At 45.6% G+C, this 21239-nt stretch overlaps 1 protein-coding gene and 1 long non-coding RNA gene across 22 annotated transcripts in view; one reads left to right on the plus strand and one right to left on the minus strand.

Moving 5' to 3' along the window:
• zmiz1a (zinc finger, MIZ-type containing 1a) overlaps window positions 1-21239 on the minus strand; it is a 364054-nt gene that overhangs the window by 89396 nt on the left and 253419 nt on the right. Inside the window, exon 1 of one of the 21 annotated variants that reach the window (XM_069885424.1) lies at window positions 10229-10322. The exons of the other annotated variants lie outside the window; for them this stretch is intronic. The gene's annotated coding sequence lies outside the window, so the exon portion shown is untranslated. Of the gene's footprint in view, window positions 1-10228; window positions 10323-21239 lie in introns of those variants that run through there. 21 annotated transcript variants of the gene reach the window in all.
• LOC138736241 (uncharacterized) overlaps window positions 1-21239 on the plus strand; it is a 64920-nt gene that overhangs the window by 42978 nt on the left and 703 nt on the right. The window lies entirely within an intron of this gene.

Genomic DNA, 21239 nt, shown 5'->3' on the forward strand with positions numbered 1-21239 from the left:
CCATGCTGCATATTTAATTTAAAGAAAATTAAATTTAAAAATGACCTGGCCTCCACAGGCCCATGGTGGAAAATTCCAGAAAACACTCTCTGGCACTCTCTCTTAGCTCTGTAACACAGTGATGGTCTATCCTGTAGGATTCTATGCTGCCATGGCAGATCAAGCAGGTGAAATTTACTGGAGATAAATATAAAATATTACAGAGAAGGAATAAATTGTGGGCTTCAGAACTTCGTGAATAGCAGTGAAATAGCCAAGAGTTCAGGTGAGTTGCTGGTGTTGGTCATGTGTTACTCGAGGTTGGACAGTGTGAATGGGGCACACCACAAACCATCAGTTTTGCTCTGGTGGTCACAACAGTTGGAGATTATGTAACAACTAAGATCGGCAATGAGATGTCTGGTCTGTATGGCTCAATAACACATTGGAATAACTCTCTCGGCCATTGGGTAACGTACACCGAACTCTTCAGCGCTTATTAGGATGAAAGCCATGGACACATAGAATTTTGCAGCACTCAGGCCTAACTTGTCCAGATGGACCAAGTGGTCTACCCAAGCTAGTCCCATTTGCGTTCTCTCGGCCCATATCCCTCTAAACTGCTCCTATCTGCATATCAGTCCAAGTATTTTTTAAAGATTGTGTTTTGCATGATTAGCGAACTATCCACGAGAGGATGTCAATTTTAAACCTGTATTTTCTACCAATTTATTATCCATGTTTTTTTTATTGTGGATTGATTGAGGCTGTTGGTTGCTTAAATTTCGGACAACAGGGATTTTACTGTACCCCCCACACTCTGTGTGAAAATCTTGCCCCTCTGGTCCCCATCAAATTTTTCCATTTTCCTTTAAAGCCGTGGCCTCTAGTTTTAGAGGAAAATATTATAACCCAGTCTGCACCCCTCACGAGCTGATGCACCTCTATGTCACCTCTCAGACTTCTTTGTTCCAGGGAAAACAGCCACAACCTAACCCTCGAACTCATGGACTCCAGTTCTAGGGTGAACAGCACCCATGTGAATCTTTTCCATACCCTCTCGAGCTTCCTCACTTCCTTTTGTTGATGCGGCCACCAGAACTGCTTACAATACTCAACGCAAGTCAAGTTTATTGTCATATGATTGTACAAGTACAACCCGACGAAACAGCGTTCTCCAGTCCTTGGTGCAAAACACGCAGACACACATACAGATAAATAATACACAGGAAGAGTATTCATATACAAATAAAGAAATGAATATGGTTCATGTGAGCAGTTCCTTCATAATTCTCACTGCCCGTGGGAAGAAGCTATTCATTCTGGTGGTTCTGGCTCTTTCCTGAAGGGAGAGCTGAAAGATGCTGTGTGCTGGTTATTTGGAGTCCTCAATGATGCTGTGCGCTCTCTTCAGACATTGACCCCATTGATCGCGTCGATGGGATGGGAGGGAGACTCCAATGATCTCCAAGCGTGGTCTCACCAAGATCTTGTTCGCCCCGATTGTTAAAGCCAAGTTCACCTTCTTCACTATCCTCACCTATCTGTGTCACTACTTTCAGGGAGCCGTGTACTTGCACCCCAAGGCTCCTTCGTTCAACAGCACTTCCCAGACTCCCACCCAGCCAGTGATTGGTTGGCTCCCTCTCCTGGAACTAGGTGAGGATTAGGGAAAAGCAAACACTTACATCCATATAAAGGGAAGGCGAGAAGTCATTCTCATACCAGCTCTTCAATAGCATTGTCAGACTGGTTGGGACATGGGTGTTGAATGCAAAGATATAAAAAGAAAATCACCCAGTTTAGAACTAAATAAGGCATGAGCAACAAAGTGGGCTGGCATTGAGGAGTCACATACCATTTCCTGGTCCATTTGGAGCAGGGGCTGAACCAACATTTCTTTTGCGTGACATGAGATGCATTAGGCTGATGTTCTACTCTCTCAAGCAAAGGAAGGAAGGTTCGTGCCAAAATGTCTGCCGGTTGGATCTGATTTAGCTCAGAGGTGTGGCATAGGAAGAATATGGGTAGAGGTTATCAACCAGTACGTGCATGGGTAGACTGGCTTTAGTTGGTGGAAGATTAGCTTTGTGCTTCATCTATTTAGTGGCAAGTTGCTGAGTTCATACACTGACAGATAAAGGAATGAGGGAGGCCAAAGAGTTACAACTTGATGCTTTAAAATTCTGTTTTCAATTTAATCCTCCACGAATGCATAATTTTCTCCCTTGTATCTCATCTGTAAAGCAAATCTCTCGGTCCAGTAGTGACAGAAGGCAAAATCAGGATTAGAGAGCCCTTGCATAGCACCTGAATCTGGTGAGACTACAAATTACTTTGTAGAAATGCCTCTAAGGTACCTCAGTGAAAGAAACATTTGCAAACTCAACCCTCGGAGGTGGATTTGCTGTTCAGTTCTGGTCCAGTGTTGACGACACAGCCAAACCATGTCTCAGTACCACATCAAAGGCCAGTAGACGCCAGCAAGTCCAAAGATTCGGGCATCGCACTGCAAAGTTGAAACACCATTGCTGGTACAAAGCCAGATTGGCTGCAGGAGAAAGTTAGTGCAAGGAGAAATGAATGTAGTTGACTTGAATTCCAGTCAAACTCTCTGGAAACCAGTCTGACGAGGGGCTTGTTTGGAGGTGGCGGGAGGGAAGGGTCCTGGGCCCAAGAACTGAATCACCTGTATATTCCAATTGACTTCAGCACAGCCCAGATTTAAGGCAGCTTTCCATTCTCTCTCCCTGGTACCAGTCTCCCACCTGTGCCTCTTCTGGTCAACCACAGTACACCTTTTTACACCGCCAGCGAAGGGTGGCCCTACTTGGATCTGGGTGAAATTCCTGGGAAAGCAGGACCTCCCAGGCCTTTCACGCCACAGTGCAAATTCCCTGGAATTTTTCCTCCCTGACAATTTGGGGAGGATCCCCCCCCCTCTCCCCACCCTAGTGATGACCTGTTACGCATGAGGCAAATCTAACCAGAGTTCTCAGGATCTCAGAATTGGACCTTTATGTCGCTCCCCATTTTTCATTCAAACCGAACTTCGCTGGATATGGGATGTTTATTTCATCATCACGTTATCACACGTCTTTAAAGCATTTCTTTACCCAGTTCTCCAATTGGCAGTGAATGAGATTCACATTTGGTGATATGTCCAAATGTTTAATGAGAGGCCTCCGACCGCCCATTTGTCGTGGCCCCCACCAGCCTCCGGACTTTCATCACTCCCTGGCCCCCAGTTGTTTATTTCCCCCCCCAGGCCATTCGTTGCACCCCCCCCAACCTTCAGGTCTGCTTCGGGACATTGCTATCAATGCTGGATCAACGGCCAACTTCATTATCCATATCCCTCACACCACTGGAACCAGTCTGGGAAATGCCAAGCTGTTCCAGTGGTGTGGGGGATTATGGGAAACGAAGATGGCCATTGATCCCACATTGAGCCACCGTCATGCCGTCCTAATATGGCTTGCTGTTGTCAGGTGGTATGATTCTTTATTTTAATCATCTGTGTGACGCAGCATTCAAGCGCTGGCATCACGACTCTTCCCCTGCTTGGCCAATTGCCTTTTCTCACTGCAGGGAGAAGGTGGCCCTGGAAAATTACCCAGGACCGTGACCCGGGAAATTTTCCTGGGCCGACATTTTTACATTAGGGCTCCCAGGAAAATTTCCCGGGAATCCCCATTTTACACGGCGGTTTGAAAAGGCCGACTGTTTAATGATTTATCCATGCCTGATTAGGAATTACTCCGCCTGCCTTATCAATGTTATTAGCAAACAGGAGGAGGTATAGAATCTATACTATAGATACTTTGCTTATTCCTTGATGAAGGGCTCAGGCCCGAAACGTTGATAACGGACTCTGCAAGACCAGCTGAGTTCCTCCAGCATTTCTGAGTTTTTACTACAATCATAGCATTTGCAGACATCTGTGTTTCACTTCCCTTTTCCCTCTGTCTCCTTTTACAGAGCCAAAATCAATCTCACCTCGCCTCTTATCACAACCAATTAATGCCTGTCGTTTGTAGGGACTCCTCTCCCGACTGGTTTTCATTCTGTTTATTTTGCTTATTTCTTGAAGAAGGGCTGAGGCCTGAAACGTCGGTAATATCTCTTTACCTCCTATGGACGCTGTGAGACCATTTGAGTTCCTCCAGCATTTCTGTGTGGTTTTACTACAATCACAACGTCTGTAGTCTTTCGTGTTTCACTCCGTGGAGATAATCTAATCCGTCAGGCAGGAAACTGGGAAATGTATAACACAGAGAAGAGTGATGTAATACTGGGTTCAGGCCTGACCTTGGCTCCAAGGCAAGGGAATAGACAATAAATGGTAGGATATTGAGGACTGTGCAGGAGCGATGATCCAAAGATCTTTACAGGTAAATACGGTGTTAAACAGTCATCTGTGATACAGCAACAGAGTGGGGAAGACTTCAAAAGTCTTACAGGTTTGGCTGCGAAAAGGTGTATACCCTGAGAATTGAAGTTCCTGAGCTAGACATGGCCAAGCCAACAAGTCACAACACTTCCCTGATATCAGCTGACCTCTGGTTTAGCAGTAGATAGCACAGTCTACTATACTGCAGCTCAAACAACAGGAGCATCGGCCTCACCAGCTGGAACTGACATCAGATGCCACGCCATTAGGCTGTACGATCAACTTATACAAGACACGATAAATCCAACAACAACACAGAATGGAATTCAACATCAGGTAATTTACAACTGATACTGCTGCCCCCCCCCCCACCCCACCCCACCCCCCCCCACCCCCCCCCACAGCATCCTGTTGCTCACATTCTGCAAGATATCTGCAACGCTGGAAGTTCAGAACAGTGGGTGATTTGCCTGTCAAACCACGGCATAATGCCAAAAACTAGCTTAAAATCTGACTGAGACAAGGACAGCAAAATCAGTTGGACGCAATCAGGATTTACCAGGATGTTGCCTGGATTGGAAAATAAGTCTGATGAGCAAGGTTATCAGAGCTGGACTTTTCTCTTTGCAGCGAAGATGGTTGAGAGGTCTGGGAGATTATGAGAGACATAGACAGCCAGTGCCTTTTTCCAGAGGCAGGAATAGCAAACATCAGAGGACATCTGTACAAAGTGAAGGGAGGGAAGTTTAGGGAGATGTCAGGGGAAAGTTTTTTTTTAACACAGAGAGATGTGGGTGCCGGGAATACCTTGCCAGGGATGGTGGTGGAGGCTGAAATATTCAGGGCATTTAAGAGACTCTTGGGTGGAGGGTTACGGGAAAGGGAGGTACACCGTAAGGAATATATGGTCGACACAACATTGAGGGCCAAAGGGCCTGTACTATGCTGTTGTGTTCTATGTTCTATTCCCCTAAAAATGCATGGCTAAGAGAGTTCAGGCTTCAATGCCTTTTCTGCAAGTCCACAAGCTGACGACAGAGAATTAATTGTGCACGGTTAAAACCGGTTGTGTGGTTCCTTTGAGTGAAAAGCAATTTAAGGTCAATTATCCCCTCTCCTCTCCCACTACCATCATCAGCTTCTCCCTTCAAGAAGTCCAGGACACACCACCTAGACCTGTTCAGGAAGAGCAATGATAAAGCCGTTTGCTTTGCAGCAGCTCCAATAAGAACATTCCACAGCTAAGCTGAGGGGATGTGCCTGCAGCCCTCAGTCTATTAAAAGCTGAGAAGAGGAGGAACTAGCTCCACGTCAGTGTTTTTATGATGTTACTGTGGTAGCAGTGTTTCACAGGGGAAACCCAGTGCTGTACAAATCACCAGTCCCCCATTTTGTCCAAGCTCTTGGCTACTATGTTAAAAAAAAACCCACCAAGGGTTAATTTTAAAAAATACATCTCACATGCGAGTGGTTCTAACGGCAAAATGTCCTACCGTGCTCCTCAGACTCATGTACAGAAATGACTTACTGATGAAGCCATTCTTGACAACACCATTTCACCAGGACTGATTGACAAACACTTGCCTGGCTACAAGGATCCTTGAGTACTTTTTTCCCCCCTTTGGAAAGTGTTTAACCCATTCACTAAACTCAAATGCTGGCAAGGCCGATTATGCCACTTTCACCAGCTCCTTCCCTCACACTAAGCTTCCAGCACATGCCTGAAGTGGGGACCCTCTGCAGCTCAGTAACCGGAGCTGGTGCTGGTAATCTCAGTTGGCAGGTGCAAGCATCCGCGGGTGGGACGGCCACAGTACAAACCTCCGTTGATGCTGAGTTACTTTGTTTCGTTTGGAAGTAGAGGCAGCAGCCTGTCTGGTCCACTCACCTGTCGCAGGACGTACAACAGGTTAACAACTGCTCACGGAATTAGAATGTACAACAGTGAGGCACCTTTGTGGATCAACAGGCGCATGTTGATGTCCTTGACCATAGACTCCTCTGTTTATTTGCCTCCTGTTCAGCAGTTAAAGAGGTGGGGCACTAATATATTGTCACGTCCTTGCTTAATGATGCTCAGATTGTTGAAAGGTATTAAATAGTCCTTCTCTCTCATGTACATAGTTCCCTGAAAGTGGCATCACAGGTGGGTCGGGTTGTGAAGAGAGATTTTGGCATATTGGCCTTCATAAATCAAAGTATTGAGTATAGGAGTTGGGACATTATTGTAAAGTTGAATAAGACATTGGTGAGGCCAAATTTGGAGGATTTGGTCACATAACTACAGGAATGATATCAGTAAGATAAAGAGAGAGAGTGCAGAGAAGATTCATTAGGATGTTGCCCAGACTTCAGGAACTGCGTTACAGGGAAAGGTTAAACAGGTTAGGACTTTATTCCTGAGAGCATAGAGGAATGAGGGGAGATTTGATCGAGGAATCTAAAATTATGAGGAAGATAGACAGAGCAAATGTAAGCAGGGTAGTGAGATACAAACCAGAGGACATGGGTGGAGAGTGAAAGTGGAAATGTTTAGGGGGAATATGAGGAGGAACTTCTTCACACAGAGCATGGTGGGAGTGTGGAACGAGCTGCCAGCTGAAGTGGTGAATGTGTGCTCAGTTTTAACCGTTAAGAAGAATTTGGACAGGTACATGATTGGGAGAGGTATGGAGGGCTATGGACTGGGTGGTGCAGGTTAGTGGGACTGGGCAGAAAAATAGCTTGGCACAGATTGGAAGGGGCAAAGGGACTGTTTCAGTTCTGTAATATTCTATGGTTCTATGTAATAAAACAGAAATGTCACATCACATTACATTTTCAACAAAACAATTTATTGGTAGCCACCAAATATTTATGATTCTGACCACTGCAATGATCTAAGTTTTCCATAAAATTAAAGAGGATATGATTGAAGGATGTTCTCAAAATCTCCTTGAAAATTTTACAATGTTTCCACTTACATCTGGGAGCCCTTAGTCTATGAGTGCTTGGGAAGGCATGAGGCAACTAAAGGCAACTTAACTGAGGCCAGGAGGTTCCTATCAACCCAATCTTCTGTCGCCAAGTCTGTGACTCCCCCACTGGCCTCATCAATCAGCTCAAATCCAAAATAAATGGTGGGGAAGCAAGTCCTGAGGGACCCCCAAAGAAGAAGTTGCTTTTGCCTTGGAATTTGTAACACATTCTCACCGCTCTCTGGGTTAAAAAGTTTGTTTTAAATTCTCTTATGGGCTTGTCTAATAGTGACCATCTTATATTTCCCTCATTGGTGACTAACATTTCTTTATGGACCCAATTATCACATGTGGGAATATTATCAAGAAGATCCCACAGGTCATCCCAGGGAGAGGAGTCCTTTAGATATATCTAATCAATGGTTCTCAACCAGTGTGCCATGGCCCACTGGTGGGTCACAGCTTGTTCCCATGTGGGTCTTTAAAAGTGTTAAATAAAATACTTTAAATTAAATGAAGATGAGTTTCTCACAGAGCTTCCTTTGACTTGAAAATATTGCTCAGTCATTGCCACTAGTGGGCCATGGCATGTTAGGCTGAAAGCCAGGTGGGGCTTAGACCAAAAAAGGTTGATCTAATGGGATCTCCATTAGATCTCGGTGACGTTCCTGAGCCTTCCCCAATTTATAATATGGAGGGCAAGACTGTCCACTGGGCTTCAAGTGGGTTGAAGTTTAATGTAACCCCTTTGTGTTTCGGCACAGCCTGTCCCCAATATCCAATTCCAGAGTTAGGGGGTGAAATCATTTCTCTGACCAACCATTCTCTGCGGGCAAGAGAGAACCACCTTTTTGCAGGATCTGTCAGTTTAACGTTAAAAATATCTGTGCTTCAAGCTATTTCAATTTAGTTCTTTGAGTTGCATTTAAGAGATGCTTTAAAGCAGTGGTTTTCAATCTATTTTTACCCAAAGACCAACAAGTTTTCCTTTCCTTTTTGCGGACCACCTTTCACAAACCCATGGGCCACCAGTGGGGGTTGGGGTTGGTCAGGACTGGTGAGCCCGAGGCCCCTCCCCAAGCTAGAGGGATTTTACTTTTGGTGGACTATTTTTAAGTTTTAATTTAGACATTCAGCATGGTAACATGCCCTCTCAGCCCATGAGCCCATGCCTGCCTCCCAATAGCCCTACAACCCTCCCGTATGTTTTTGAGCAGTGGGATGAAACTGGAGCCCCCAGGGGAAACCCACGCAGACATGGGGAGAATGTACAAACTCCTTGCAGACAGCGCTAGATTCGAACCCAGGTCACTGGCACTGGAATAGCATTGCGCTAACCACTACACTAACCATGCCACCCAATTCCTACTGAATTTTTCCTGTCTTTCAGCCGTCCAACTGCTAACCTTGTCTACTGTATCTGTGACATTTGTCTTGACTACCTCACTGTGGACCACCTAGAGCAAACACAGGCACCCCCAGTGATCCTTGGATCATAGGTTGAGAAACACTGCTTCAAATAACAAATTAGTTAAAATGAAGGAAATGCCACTCAGGGCAGTTCACTGATGCTTTATTCCAATATTAATAGTTTACGATAATTGAAAATTGTAATTATTATCACTGCTGGTGGGAAATACTTACAAGGGTTGGTGGGAAATACTTACAAGGGTTGGTGGGAAATACTTATGGGGAAAGGGTAGGGTGCAAGGCATATTTGGGAAGGTCAGGCTGAGAGATATCACACACACTGAATAACCCCTTCCTTTCCCACAATTGGTGGGGGGACAGGGGGATGGCATGGTTAGTGTAGGGGCACCACGTTTACTTCAGCGGTTATCACAATGCTGTTACAGTGCCAGCAACACAGGTTCAAATCCAGCGCTGTCTGTAAGGACATTGCACCTTCTCCCTGTACCCGTGTAGGTTTCCTCCCACTGATTAGAAACATATGTGGATTGGGTTTAATTCAGCAACACAGAATCGTGGATCAGAAGGACCCTATTACTGTGCTGTATGTCTGAAAATTACTTCTGTGCATATAGCTGATGGACTTGAATGCTCTGCATTGAAGGAAAGGGGTCAGGCTGGGTGGAGGTGCAATTAGAGAAGGGGAAGAATGCCCCAGGGGGCTAGAATTTGAATAACTGTGGCAATGTGCTGTCAACGAAAGCTGGTGGAGGTTGACGAAGCCCTCAAGAGTGTAGGCGCAGCAAAACAGGAATTGTGAACTGTGGAGCCCACGTGGACAGGGCTGATGAAAGGCAAGGAAGGGCAAATATCTGCACATGTCTGGAGTTTTCCACAAAGCCAGAAGGATGGAGGAGAGGAAGTTTTATTGTCAGTGGCACTGAGGCAAGGGTGGAGGTGCATCATATACTGATGGAAGGGATCTGGGGGGGGGGGGGGGTGAAAGGATGGGGGCAAAGAGAGGGATGAAGGTGTCCTCAGGACTTTGCCACCTGAGTCCTGGATGGAAATGAGAGCTAACTCAGTAATCGTCCAGCAGGTTTAGTTCACCACGTCTCCAATGGCAGCCCTTCACGTGGAGGGGAACTTGTATCAGAGACTTACTCGATTGCTTCTGATCTCAAGGGTAGAGGAACAATTAAGAGTACTTCTCTTGCTATCTTTTAAAGACCGTTGAAAACTACAACAGATAAACAAGAATTTAAACAATGGCTAACACGTGTGCAAAAATTTGACAGTTCCCACACCAATTTGCTACATCCCGCCAAAGCTGGAAATAGACCACCTCAATTTCAGCAAAACCATGCTCTGGGTAACACAAAGACACTCAAGAAATTTCATCAGGCAAACTGAAATAATCCGTAAATCATCGCTTACATTGAAATTGCACTTTTACTGTCAAAATTAGGAAAAAAAATCTCATGCAAACCTGTCAGCTTTAACGCTTCCTACAGATACATCTGTAGTCTGTAAAAACCACTGAATGAACACAGCCCCTAACAGGAAATGGTAAACGAGAGTAGAAGTTTACATCATGTAAATGGTGTGGTTTTCCTCTTCGAACATTATTTTTTTCATGGAGTCCGTAAGTTGCTAAATTCCTCTCTGCAATTATAAGCTTCAGTTTTGTAAGCAAAATCACACCATGTCAAAAGGAAAATATCAAAGCTCCTCCAGTGTGCATCAATAAATTACATTTTGTCAGGTCTTTAAAAAAAAATTTCGACATAATGGCGCAGTAATAGGCCATTTTGGCCCATGAGTCCATACCGCCCAATTTGCACACCATTAACTTGCATCCCCGGTACGTTTTGAAGGGTGGGAGGAAACTGGAGCCCCTGGGGAAAACCCACAGACACAGGGAGAATGTACAAATTCCTTACAGACAGCATGGGATTTGAAGCCCAGCCCCAATCACTTGCACTGACTGGTACACCAACCGTGTTGCCCTGCAAACTGCTTCACAGGAACAATTAATAAATGAAATCTTACACTGAGTCATGCTTTGGGAGATGTAGATGGGTTGGAGAGGGAAAATTCAAGAGGAAGTTTGGGGAGGGAATTCCAGACTTTATGATCCAGGGCAAGGGTTCAAAAGATTTGACCACCACCCACCAGTCGACAGTGGGCTAAAAACCAGCAGGGGGGCCTGTGAACTTTAAGTACGTCTGACAAAACATGAGTCTTTGAAAACATGGTGGACACTGTATGATAAATGCCAGGGAGAGGCTCCTCAAGGACATCTCAGTCACAGTATCCAATCTCCTCTCCATAAAGGCAATGATCAACAGTGCCATGGGTCATGTGGACATGTGGGACCAGCAGCTGGCATTTCCATCCAACCTGTACCCACATCTCTCCACTCACCTCCATAAAGGGGCCTTCCTTATGCGACAGAGTCTTATGCACACCTCATCCAACCAAATTTTACTCTGTTTGGTGTACTTGGTGTGGCATCGCGTAAGTCAGAGAGAAGGCAACTGTTTTGTGAAGTACCGTGCTCTGTGTGTGGGTCTAATTTAGCACTCCTGGTTGCTAACCATTCTACGCCCCCTACTCACTCCCACTCTGACATGCCCTTGGCCTCATCCATTGCCAATGTGAGGTCAACACCACATCATATTCATTCAGCTGATGACTTTGTGTTCCAAAATACAAATGCTGTGGAGCAAAGACTTTAGCATACGATCCAAAGTATTTAAATTTGCAAACCTGCCCATTGACTGCAATATTTAGAATCTCCGACAATTCCTACAGAAAGACGCGACAGCACTTTCATCCCTATTAGCCAAACGTCTAATCTTGTTACACTGGAGAAAGTCAAATGCACATTCAAAGGGTCCACCAGAAAATTTGTCCACAAATGGCAGCCCTTTATGTGTTTTTATCTCCAAATTACAGTGTAAAAAACTAAGAGTGAGATGGTTGTAATATACTGATGATACTGTCAGCTAATGTTGTCAGTCAGTGGTGGGGGTGGGGGTGCCTGGGGGTGTATCTGAGGGTACATGTGAACGCTTGTGTGTTGATTTTTTTTGTTGAGTAAAAGAAGATAGGAGCACAATGTATATCTGTATAACGTGAACAAAGTTGTTTTTGACGCTAAATCAATATATTTTGAAAAAAAAAGTTAAAAAAAATGAACAATGCATTTTCCAATTTCTTCCATTGTTTCTATTTAGTTTATACTTCCCCACCGGGCTCCCCTCCCAATAGGCAGGGTCCTACCCCAAAGGAGCAATGAAGGAAGTACTGTCTGGAGATCCTCATCTTAAAGACACCCAGGATTTGTTCCCCCAGTCCAGTACCTGAGTTGCCGTCGACAGCCTAGAGCGGCCCACAACCTCTTCAGACTCTTTCACCACAAAAGACAGGCAGCGAACAAACTCAAATGTGAACGCGGAGTAGAATTCAAACAACCCAGTGCACAGTGGGCATTTCCTCTCTCCCCTCCTGGAGACAAGAATCCAGAGAGATGGCTGCCAGGTCTCAGAACAAGTTCACCTTTATTACGTTATACCTGGTGCAGTGTGAAGGTTCTTTCATGAGTTGTCCAGCAAGTTAACTCTGACATACATACGCAGACATCAACAGGACAAAGCAAGGCCAGCATGAGAGCACTGTTGTGGGCTCATTCAGGACCCTGATGGCTGCGGGGTGTCCGTGGGTGCACGATTTCTTGAACCTTCTTCCCCCATGGGAGGAGGGAGTAGTCAGGTTTATTGTCATGCACAAGTACAATCCATAGAAACAGAGTTCTCCGGTCCTCAGTACAAAACATGCAGTCACACAACCAGGCATAAGTAAAGCACAAAAATCTGCAGACACTGGGCTTGAAGTAAAAACACAAAGCTGGAGAAAGTCCACAGGTCAAACAGAGTACTTTATATGGCAAAGATAAAGATAACATACAGACAACAATATTTATGTAGGACAAGTATTCGTATGTAGAAATAAAGATATTGTTTCATGAATATGAGAGTCTTGGAGGGTCAGTGTGAGCAGTTTCTTTGTTCGTTCAGCATTCTCACTGCCCATGGGAAGAAGCTGTTCCTCAGCCTGGTGGTGCTGGCTCTGATCCTCCTGGATCTCTTCCCCGATGGGAGTAGCTGAAAGATGCTGTGTGCAGGGTGGAAGGGGTCTTCAATGATTTAGTGCATGAAGAGAGGAGAGTGTGTCCAGGGTTTGGATGTTGTCTTTCTGAGGCAGCAGGAGGTGTTGGTGGAATTCAGAACTAACCAATGTGAAGCCAGAGATGTGTCACAGCTATGCAGACTTCTACCCTGATGTAGCTATCCCACCGAATCACCTTGATGAAATACTCTCATCAATGTTCTAAATCTTCCTCAGAGCCAAGGGTAAAGAAAATTATTCGATGATGTCAGGAACAGGGTTGAGAGGCAGTTTGATCGAGATGTATAACTTTAGACGGGGGAATTAGAAGGAATGTGTGACCAGTTTAAGGATAAATGGAACTGATTTAACCTCTTTGGTACAGGGTAGTGTGAGGAAAGATTTCTCACCCTAGACACAATTTGGACTTCAATACCTGTAAATAGTGGTGAGAGCAGAAGTGACAGTCCCACAGGCAGGAGGTAATAGGTGGATAAGGGAGGGAGGGCAGAGCAGCAGGGGAATGGGGGATGGCTCTGTGAATAGAGAAGGAAGGGGGTGGAGAGCTGGAGGAAAGATGACAGAGGGATAGGGAAGGGAGGGAGAACGGGGAGTAGGCTAGCGGAAACTGGAGGTATATGTTAACGCCATCTGGCTGGAGAGTGTCCAGGCGGAAAATTAAGTTCCTTCAATTTACGAGTGGTCTTTATGAGACTCGTCAGTTGAAAGCAAATAATTGAGAAGACTCCGGGGAAATGAGGTTGATGGGCGTGCTCTACTAGGAACCAGCATTATCTAGATGGAATGAATGGCTTCCTTCTGCACCATGGCAGTCCCACGAGTCTCAGGACAATGCCCCTCTTTACTGATTGCTTACACTGCTTTACATTAGCAGTAGCGATCAAGAGGGATCTACAAGGATGCTTTGGAAGTCTAACGAGGCTCATTTGGGGTATAGTCTGCGCTCTTTGCCACCAAACCCCCTGTAGCCTGCACTGCCTAGAGCTCCTCGTCTCCTCCAGCAGGCTACAGTATCATAGACCCCGTGCCACCATCTGCTCCTTCAAGAAGAAGCTCACTGCCCTCGTTTCTGCTGTCTAATTGGCTGCACTGTCTCCCTGGCAACCACACAGCCTTTTCTTCACCAGGTTATCCAGCCCTCTGGGCCTGCGTTTGAATGCAGACAACAGCATTTGGGGCTTGCGCCTGTTCCTTTTATACCAGAACCATATGTTGGGCCTCCCGAATGCCCTCTCCTGGCCCCTGGCAAAGAACAAGGAGCTTGAAAATACAAGGAACGTTCTTGGCAGAGCAACTCGTGCTTTGCTTGAATGATTACAGGAATCTGATTAACTATTTCGGCTCCCTTCTGTCCCACAATGAAGGACGAGCTCAGAAGGCTGGGAGTCGGCCCTCCATCACATCCCCGCAGGCTCCCAAGATTTCAACCCTGGGGTTTCCTGTCATGAGCACTGCTAAACGAGCAAAGGAAGTGCTCACCCTCACTATCCAAGGTGCTCATATTCATGAAACAATATTGATTTATTGATGTGCATGTATGAATATTTGTCCTGCAATGTGTGTTGTTGGTCTGTAGGTGTGTCAAGTCTGGTTGTGTCTCTGCGTGTTTTGCACTGAGGACCGGAGAATGCTGTTTCATCAGGTTGTACTTATGCAACCTTGACTTGAATGGAAATGGCTGAGTTTCCAGAGAAATTTGGGACTCAGGGTTTTATTTTGAAACAGACACAAACCATGGTAACAGGCCCTTCTGGCCCACAAACTCGTACCACCCAATTGATCTACAACCCATGCATCATTTTGAAGGGTGTAGGAATATTATGTTAAATTCAATACAAATATTTTAAAAAGAACGGTGGGAGGAAACCTTCAGCATCCAAGGCCCTTCGGGAGCCCTTCTTTCCCTCTATATCCTCTTGAATCCCATCCGCTACCTGGTTCCCAAGAGCCCGTCTCCAGCACCCCGCAGCTTGGGTGGGCTTTTCGAACGCAAGTCGTCCGCAGTCCGCAGCCTGTGTGGGTCCTTGATCAGCTGGGGTTTCCATTCAATTCTATCTCACCCCATCGTTTGATACTCGCTCCACTGATTAACGACACTTCCAGTGAATGTAACTCCTCAGCACTGTATGGTCTGTGGAGGGACTCCGAATCCCACAGGCACTGGGCATCAGCAGCCGACTGCTTCATCAGAGAGCCCTGTTCTCCGTGGCACGTTCTGCGTTCCTGCACGGTCACTCTCGCAGACGCAAGAAGAACGTACAAACTCCTTACAGACAGCGCCAGATACGAACTGGTGCTTTAACAGTATTGTGCTAACTGCTCCCTGCATACCTGTCTCACATTGCTTGGATCGCCTGCTGCGATTGGCATGTGTTCACTAAACATCGGAGGGGAGCCCAGGATTTGGGGTGCAATCCAACATGTGTGAGGTGGTGGTTGAGAGATCGCACGGTCTCCTGACTGGAAAAGAATGCTGATCTCCCACTACCTCCACTCTTTCACCCATCCCCCGGACTCCAAACATGCTTGGCAGAGCAACTTCATGGAGGAGTTGGGGAGTGCCAGGTGCTTGGGGGGGCTCTTGTTGGGTCAGGGGCTGTGTGACCAGTGTGCGGAGAGGCTGGGGTTTCAGTCTATGGGATCCCTCTGGCTCAGGGGACAGAAGGGGTGGTGCAGACATTTTGAGGCGAGGACAGAAAGGATGTCAGACACTTGCCAGGAAGTGTCCGGTTGAAATTCCACAGTAGCTGGCAAAACAACCCTCAAATGATGGCAAGAACCTTTCATTTTGCAGTTGTCATCATCTTCAAATGATCTTTGCCATAAAGTAGCAGCCCATCACGATCTTGTTCCTTTAACACATGCTCACAACATTGGCAACACTGGGAGCTATCTTCAGCCTTGGGTTCAGCGCGAGAGTGACATCGTGCAGGAACGCAGAATGTGCCACGGAGAACAGGGCTCTCTGATGAAGCAGTCGGCTGCTGATGCCCAGTGCCTGTGGGATTCGGAGTCCCTCCACAGACCAAACAGTGCTGAGGAGTTGCATTCTTTGAAGGTGTTGTTAATCAGGGGAGCGAGTATCAAGCGATGGGATGAGATAGAATTGAACGGAACCCCCAGCTGATCAAGGACCCACACAGGCTGCGGACGACTTGCGGTCGAAAAGTCCACCCAAGCTGCGGGGTGCTGGAGACGGGCAATACTCATGGTGACTCTTTATCTGCTTTACAGAGGGCAAAAGGTTAAGTATATCTTGCATATTATATTTTTAATATATTCTAATGTGAGATTAAAAGGAACCTATGATTAGATGGGCTTTCTCTGGGCTGTTCATTCACTGTGAAGAATAGTTAGAACATTGTCAGACACACTCACATTTTGCACTGTCTTCACTGGAGGTTCAGAAGCTCACTACACTGTCTGATCTGAATGGCCAGCGGTACAATGGTTATCTTCCCAGGAACGAGATAGGTAGCCTGTGGTTGAGCTTGTCTTTGGGGATCCATGGCTCAGTAGCTCCCTGCAATCCTTCAGTTTGATGGATGGCAATGTGGGGTAGGTACTGGCAGCCAACAGGAACCATTGCAGGGACCAGGGGCTCCAGGGTTGAAATATTTCAAAGTGAGAACTTAACAACCCACGTCACCATCTGATATATCAAGATAATCCACGTTGGTTCACAATTAAAATTTCTACTGAAGAGTTGGCAAACATGGTTGGTAAATCGAATTTCTGGTATTCCAATGGAGGCAAGACACACACCACTCCGCACACAGCATTTTTCAGCTGGTCCTGTCGGGGAAGAGACACAGGACTATCAGAACCAGCACCACCAGGCTGAGGAACAGCTTCTTCTCACGGGCTGTGAGAATGCTGAACGACCAAAGGAACTGCTCACACTGACCATCTGAGACTCTCATTTGTACAAAGCAACATTTATTTTGAAATATAAAACTTGTCCTGCATATGTATTATTTGTCTGCATGTGTGTTTTGACTGGTTGTGTGTCTGTGCGTTTTTACACCGAGGACCTGAGTGCACTGTTTCATTGGGTTGTACTTGTACAATCAGATGACAATAAGCTTGACCTGGCGAGTTCTACACAGGATCGGGATGGGACATGGGTGATATTGCAGAGTCTGAAGGTGGCAAATCAAATCCTGAAAGAACTATCCTGGATCAGACCATGGATCTCAATGGGTGGCATTGGTTAGCGTAACAGTCAGTACAACACTATTACTGTGCTAGAGACCCAGGTTCAAAACCGACGCTCTCTGTAAGAAGTTTGTACGGGTTTCCTCCGGTGCTCTGGTTTCCTCCCATCATTCAAAATATACGGGATTAGTTGGTTAATTAGTGTATTTGGGGCACATGAACTCGTGGGCCAGAAGGGCCTGTTACTGTACTGCCAATGTTCCCTCCAATTTTTAGACAGCAGTGTGCACAAAACTCTTTTGTTGTGCAAATATTTTTTTTCCTGTGACAAAGGTATATACGCACTGAATGCTTGTGCAAATGTAAACTTGAAATTGTTTCAAGATCATTTTGGCCCAGCCTCCCTCACGGTGAATAAAATGGTATTGGCATGTTTTAATGCAATACAAGTATGATTGCATTCCATGAAGTAATGTATTTAATTAAGATTTTATTCTATACTTTGAATGACATTATTTTAGGTAACTAACCCTTTTGTTTGCCCATTAATTTCCTTTGTGCACTGGTTACAAAACGTGTGCTTGAACAAGCGCATATCTCAGAGGGAACATGTCTAAAAATCCTGTCCTTCATGCAGGTTTGACAGAGATAAATGCCCTCTACGAGAAGGATGTAAGTGGATTCCCAGAAGGAAGAACACTGGCCAAAACTCATGTGAACATGGAGGGTCTTCCTGACCCACCTGAGTTCCTGGACACTCCTTGCTGATCATAAATGTCAAGGATAAGGAGAGTGACTGCAAGAACCTCGCAGATCAAGCAGCATCTGTGGAGGCTAAGGGATGGTTGATGTTTTGGGTCGAAACCCTGCATCAGGACTGAGATGTGGAGGGAGGATAATGTGTACAAAGAGGTGATAAGAGGAATAGGACAGATGGGAATTGGGAGGTGATGGGTGGTTGAGGAGCGTGAAGCTACCAGGCCCCATCTTGACACCCTTTTACAGGAACATAATTAGAACATAGGACAATACAGCACAGTACAGGCCCTTCGCCCCTCTCTACTGTGTCGACCCAATTGTCTGACTGCATCATTGTGTGGCATGGTAGTTGCAAGCATTGGACGAGGAGAGTATAAGTGATTTGGCACAGACAAGATGGGCCATAATTGTTACATGGTTTTATGTTGTCAATACAGAGGATCTTCAAAATGGCCGAGAAGATCACTGGGGTCTCCCTTTCCTCTACTGAATACATTTACCAGGGCCATTACTTGAATAGACCGTTCTAGCCAATGTACAGTATCTTTAACACAGCATGGAAACAGGTCTTTTCAACCCACGAGCTTGCCGCCCTGTTACACCGAATTGACCTACAACCCCAGTATGTTTAGAATGGTGGAAGGAAACCGGAGCACCCAGAGGAAACCCACGCAGACTTGGGGAGAAGGTGCCAACTCCTTAAAGACAGTGCCAAGCTAACTGCTACTCTAACCATGCTGTCAAAGAGGAGGCACAGAAGCATCAAAATCAGGACTGCCAGGCTGGGAAATGGCTTCTTCCCCAGGCTGTGAGATTGATGAATTGTATCCTGTAACTGAGTAAATCATCCAAAAACATTTATATATCTTTATGTATCTATGTGATTATTATGTGTTGTGTACGTGTGGTCTGGTGAAACACTGTACAGTCAGATGATGATGAACTTGAACTTGAGTGGAAGGGGAAATCACAGTGTGGATCTCTTGGTCAATATTGCTGATAGCAAACATTATTGCTATTCTTCCCACTCAAGTGTCAACACATGAGAGCTTCTTCATTGGAATTTAAATTTAGACATACCTGCAGCATGGCAATAGGCCCTTCTGGCCCATGAGCCCGTGCCACCCAATTAACATACAACCCCCCCTCCCCAACCGGTATGTTTTTGAAAGGTGGCAGCACCCGAAGGAAATCATGCAGACTCGGAGAGAATGTACAGATAACGCAGGATTCAAATCCCGGTTCCGATCGCTGCCGCTCTAACAGCTTCGCACTAATCACCAGGATTACAGTGCTGTTCAATTATAAATTGGGAATTAAACCACTCTGGAACACCCTGATGTTGAATAAAGTCCTGCTTGAATGTCAATCTTTCTCCTTGACTGAAGCAGGACACCTTGTCATGCCCTTCCTGCGAATATTTGTTTTCAGTCTGCTCATCTGCAACCAGCCCAGCTAGTAGCTTCGAACACATCAGACAACAATTAGACATATTAAAAAATTCAGACATTTCACAAGTGAAATAACCAATGGTTATGAAAATCAATCAGTTAAATCTGGTTGCACTGAAAGGCTTAATTTAGTTTGAATCATGTAACAATGTTCACATTAATTTCGACCACTCCACAGAGCTGTTTGTTCATCCCATCATCTTCACTGACAGTGACAATTTTGGAGCATTGCTCCCACACCTAACCCAGTCGTCACTGGCAGGAACCTGACCATGATGCTCAAAGGCATCATTGCCAGTTCTTGGGTGCTGATTAATATGGATCAGGATTGGGAATTCTGCTCAAGCCTTCCCACTGTGCAGGAGAACTCCAGCTGTACAATGGGTATACCTCGAGAACCTGGAAAGGTCACTGATGCTCGTGTTGAGCTGGGAGTTGGCAATGGCCTCCATGTGCCTCTTGGGGTGAAGTGATGTCCCAGCATGAAACGTTGGTTAGCCTTTACTTCCAACAGATGTTGCATGACCTGCTGATTTTCTCCAGCACATCTGTATACTGCGCTTGACCTCAGCATTTGCAAACTTCCTTGTATAAGTCTTTTTGCAATTTACCCGCCTCCACCACTTCCTCTGGCAGCTCATTGAGTTTCGTTCACTTATGGATGTGGACAGAGCGTACTTGCGATGCTTCCACTCTTGAGCAACTGGGAGCCAGAGACTATGGTATCAATGTCCTCAACCATTTTCACCCATGCTCACCAATGACTTTCATTTTATGACTCAAATAAGTCATCAGGAAATGTTTCATGCAGAAAATCATTGATAGGAAACAGGAGATCTGAGGGCAATGTTTTCATACAGAGGGTTGTGTGGAATGAGCTGCCAGAGGCAGGGACAATGTAAAAACACAATGCTGGAGAAATTCGAGGTAAAACATAAAAGTCTGCAGACATCGTGATTGTAGTACAAACACAATCCTGGAGAAACTCAGATGGTCAAACAGTTTAATTTATATAGCAAAGATAAAGATATATAACCAACATTTTGGTCTTGAGGCCTTCATCAAGGTATGGAAAATGTTAGTAGGTGCCCGAACAAAATTGTAGGGAGGGAGGGGCTGGGGGAGGAGCACAGTCCATAGGCAGGAGGTAATCAGTGGATAAGGGAGGTAGGGCAGATCAGCAAACAGGGGGAGGGGCATTGGCTCTGTGAATGGAGAGGGAAGGGATGGAAAACTGGAGGAAAGAAAACAAAGGGAGAGGGATGGGAGGACAAATAGAAACTAGGCCAGAAGAAAGTGGAGAAGTCACTGTTAATGCCATCAGGATGGAGAATGTCCAGATGGAAAATCAAGTGTTGTTCCTCCATTTTAGAGGTGGTCTTGGTGGGGTAGTACACGAGGACATGGACAGAAATGGTGTTGCTTCACTTGAAAGGACTGTTTGGGGCCCTGAATGGTGGTGAGGAAGGAGAGAAACTTAGTTGGTCAAACAGTGGACTTGAGATAGCAAAGATAAAGATACAAAGTTTCGGGGTTGAGCCCTTCATCAAGGTTAGTTTGTAAAAAATGTCTGTAGAAAGCTTGTCTCCTGAGATAGAGACAGAGAGATCAAGAAAAGGGAGAGTGTCGCCAGAAACAGACCAAATGAATTTGAGGTCAGGGTGAAAGTTGGCAGCAAAGTGAATGATGAGCTCATCATGGGTGCATTAATGTAGTCGTCAATATCACAGAGGAAGAATTGAGGGACCTTTCCTGTGTAGGCTTGTAGCATGGACTGCTCCACAAAGCCGACAAACAGGTTGGTTTAGCTGGGACCCAGGATAACATCTCCAAATCTCGAGGGCAAATACTTGGATAGGAAAGGCTTAGAGGGAAATGGTTGAAATGGGATATACTTAGACAAACATGTTGGTCAGCATGGGTGAGTTGGACTGAGGA

Source organism: Narcine bancroftii, chromosome 6 (genome assembly GCF_036971445.1).
Source record: "Narcine bancroftii isolate sNarBan1 chromosome 6, sNarBan1.hap1, whole genome shotgun sequence".
In the NCBI taxonomy this organism is placed as follows: Eukaryota; Metazoa; Chordata; class Chondrichthyes; order Torpediniformes; family Narcinidae; genus Narcine; species Narcine bancroftii.